Genomic DNA, 4,485 nt, shown 5'->3' with positions numbered 1-4,485 from the left:
ATTAGGAGCTAGGTTTGAACTGTTATTCCATTAGAGATTGCTAGTTACGTCCTACACCACAATGTGGAGAAACTTGCTGGGAATAAGTATCTGTTCATATATTTTTTCTTTCTGACCTTTTCTCAGTATCAGACCATTTGCTTGAATTTGTAATGGTCTAAGCAGAGCTTAGTTGTAAGGCTGCACTGAGCTTTAGAAACCATTTGAGATAGCAGCTGGAACAAGTCCAAAATAAATTCTTGAGAAGAAATTATAAGCCTGGGCATAGTATACCTCAGCAAAAGTACAAAGCAGCTGCGGTGCTCATTTTTTCCTAGACATACAATTTTCTTTTGAGGGTTTCATATGAAGAGATTTCGCATTGAATATCAGTATCAGGAATTATTTTATTTCAACTGAGAAAGTTTTACTTTTTAAAAAAATTTCAAACTTTATATTTTGTAGATAAAAATTATGTTTCTTTTATTAGTCTCTAGAAAATTTATAAGCAAATTGTAACTCCACTCTAGTTAATATACAAGATGGTATAGCTAACAACTTAAGGTATTTACCTCATTACTGGTATTTACCTTTTTTTTTTGTCTTTTTACTGTGTTTACCATGATTTATCACACATTTATTTTTAATCAATAGTATACTTAATAAAATTATACATTCGAATGCTATGCAACAAGGCAAGGCATAAAACTCATAAGCAAAAATTAAGACCATTCTGTACGGCTAACAGAATGATTTTCTCATGTTTTGTAAAACCATGGAGATTAAATGTGTAGTTAGAGTTGCCAAAAACGTCATTTCTAATTTAGTCTAAGCCATCATCACTCACCTAGGTTACTGCAGCAGTCTCTAAACTGACCTTCATACTGCAACTCATGAGGATAAACCATTCCTGTTTATCTATCCTCTCCACAGAGCATCCAAAATGATGTTTTGAGAGATTAAAATTAATTTATCACCACCTTCTATGTACTTAAAACATTTTCATGACTTTGCAATGCATTTAAAATAAAATCCCCAAATCCTTAACCTGCCCTAAGAGGTTCTTCAACTAAACTCGCCCCATGTCTCCGACTTTTCCCTTTCCCATTCAGAATCTGCTACATCTACATTCATCTGCATCTCAGAGCACTTAGGTGCATATTTTCAGCCTGAAACTACATCCTTCCAATCCCTGTCACTCCAAACTATAATCTGAGTAATCTGGTCTCAGCTAAAATGTCCCCTTGTGAGAAGTGTCACTTCAGGTCATTCATTCTTAACTGGATCACCTGGACTGTTTTCTCACACAACCCTGCTTTTATTTAACCACAGCGATTATGGCAATTTATCATTACATTTATGCTTATTGTATGCATTTTTCTCAACTTCAAATTCCCCAAATGAAGAATGTCTATTTACCTCCCTATATCTAGTACCTATTAGAGTATTCATATAACATACTCTGAATGTATGTATAGCTAAAGCATAGTCTTAGCAACGTACAAATACATTTTCCTAAACCATGTTATAAATCTTTTTATTATTCATCACTAAGTTTCACCACTAATTTACATCTCAACTCATATTTACTCAATTATTTACTTAAAATTAACCATGTGGAGGAGATAGCATCATTTAGTGAAATCCATTTAAAAATATTTATTTCACTGTGAGATCAAAACCCTTGCATTATAAAGAATTTTTGAATCAATAAGATCTGTAATATGCATTCTGCATTTGGAAAGTAAATATGATTATTTGTTATCCTATGTCTCATCATTGTATTTTTTGCATAATTTTATGCACAGTTATATCCATGACAGGCTATAGATGTCATAGCTGAGGTAAGTATGAATGACAAAAAAAAATAGGTATTATGTTAGTCACTAGAATGGATATTTAGAGTTCCTGACATTACTAACCCTTCAAGAACAAACTTTGATGAGATGAGATGTTTCTGAATACCTTTTTAGACTTGACATATAATTTAACATATTCATTTAATGGCAACAAGCTGTGCTAATCATATTGATACATTTTTACTACTCTTTACTTCCATATGTTTATATACTGTTAAGTCTCCCGATTTCGACTTTACAACCGTTCTTTCTCTTTAAGAACAAGATCCTCAAATCTCTTTAATTTCTACCTTTCAATTGTACACTTGTTGCATATGCCACAACCACTTTTGATTTCTCACTTAATTATGCTGGCTTTTAAAGCAGAACACCTGCTGATGGGTTAGCTACTTCTGAAAAGATCCAATTGTCTTTAGAGCCGAATGAAATATAGGCACCGAGGCCCAATTATTATTGTGTTAGCATAATTGTAATTAGAAATAGAGTGTTTCATTATATTACATCTGCTGACGTTTTAAATGAATCTCGGTAATGTGCTATATTAATAAGCAGGGAGGAACTGCTGACTTGGCACACTTTTGGATCACATTTGTGACAACAAAAGGAGTTATGAAAATGAATTCACCACAGGAGCCCTACTGAGTTAGTTACTATGATTCATAAGTTTATTATGGTAATAAAGCAACATGAAATGATAATACTAGGGACTCGGATATACAAGGGATGTTCAGTGTTTCTCCAAAAACATTACGAAGAAGTAAGGAGTCCTGGGAATATACACAACCTAGTGTAGCAGCTATCACACTGCTGAAGAAAATCAAAAGTCACTATTCACCTTACCCCTTCTCTGCTTCGTTCTTTCACGTTCTTTCACGAGTGAGAACGTACGAATTGTTTCAGTACACAGATAAATTATTCTCATAGTGGCCCAGAGGTGCAGATTCACTTTTTTTTTTTTTTTTTTAATAGGATGACAAAAGGAAATAACAGAGATCTTATCTTCAAACACAATGGGGTGGGGTGGCTCTCTCCACATAAAGTGTCAAGGTTCAAACAAACACAGGAAAGGAAGTGAGAAAGGTCAATGGATGTTGAAGGAAAGAAACTCTTGAGATCTATAAATCTGGATTATCTCTCTGGCATATATAAACAAGTCAGAATGTGTTTTGTACTGAAGTATAAATAGCAAAATCCCTGCCAAATATCAAATGTTTATTTTTAAAATATTGTTTAAAACACTTCTTCATTTCCATTAACATTGTTTTATAGAATAAAGCTAATTCATAGGATGCTTGTAATAAAGTAATTTAATAGATTGCTCTCATTCATCTTGTTTTGAGACTCAATTTTAACTGTTTAATAATGCAGTTTTTAAAAATATTCAATTTAATTGTTTAATTTTATTATTAAAGCGTTAACCTTGAGTCTCAAAAAGTTATGGTCAGACAGACTGAATTCAAGTGAGCCTTGTACAGCTATTCTTTGCACTTGCAAACCAAATATCCTTGTTTCTATAAAGAGTTGTCTTCATTTTCTACAAACGCACAACAAATTCTCAAACTTAGCTTAAAACAACACCTTTTTAGTAGTTCACAAGCCTGTGGGTCAGAAGTCAGGGTACACTGTGGTTGGATTCCCTTTTTAGTCTCTCAATGGCTGAAATGCAAGATGCTGGCCAAGCTCTGTTCTTGTCTTGGGGATCTGAGGAAGATTCTGTTTCTAAACTCAGATTGTTTGCACAATTCAAATCCTTGCTGCTGAAGGACTGACGTCCCTCTTTCCTTGCCTGCTGTCAGTTGAGGGTCACTCTCAGCAACTAGACGCTGCCTCTGTTCCTTTGCATTTGGTCTCCTACCATCTTCAACTTATCTGGAATCGTAATTGCAATTTAATAGCAGCACCTAGATTACTGTTTTATTGTAGAGCTGAAAGAACAGACATGTATTCTAGAGGCCAGACTATTAGAGACCATCATAAAATCTTGCTTTCATTTAGTCCTTAGTACAAACACTTGCTCAAACCATCAAGTAAATGCCAGAGAGCTTGACTAGAATTACATTGCTGGACAGTGATTTGGGTAGTGTTTTCAAGATGCAGCATTAAAAATCAACATTATAATTTCATCCAACATTACTTTTATTTGCTGCTCAAAACATAATAATTTATCATTTTGATAATGCATTAAACTTATTCATGCAGCAAATATTTATTGTACCCCATAATATGATTAACAGCTAGGGAAAAAAAGAGTATGACTAGATTCCTTCTCTCAGTGAAGTTACAGATACATTTTAATGGATACTCTGATAGAAACAGATATAATTACAAACAAGAAAGACGCCTATGTTTGAGCAGCTTAAAACTGTTGTTAAAAAGACATAAAAGGAATAATTATTTAATTACAATTGTAATGAATACTATCAAAGTAAGAATGTAGGATTCATTAAGACATGCAGCCTAGAAAGATAGATCAGAGACCGCCCTGAAAAAGGCACATTTAAGATGGCATTGAGGACCAGGAAATTGTGATGTAATAAATAGTCAGAGGAAGAAAGAACACAGAGTGCTGAAGGAGAATCTTAACTCTTTCTTAAGTAAGAAAGAGCTAAATTCATGAAAAACATTAGTAGTATTTTTTTCTTTTATG

The sequence above is a fragment of the Rousettus aegyptiacus genome, unplaced genomic scaffold, assembly GCF_014176215.1.
Source record: "Rousettus aegyptiacus isolate mRouAeg1 unplaced genomic scaffold, mRouAeg1.p scaffold_m13_p_11, whole genome shotgun sequence".
Lineage (NCBI taxonomy): Eukaryota > Metazoa > Chordata > Mammalia > Chiroptera > Pteropodidae > Rousettus > Rousettus aegyptiacus.
The sequence above is the reverse complement of the archived record's forward strand: the minus strand, read 5'-3'. Positions refer to the sequence as shown.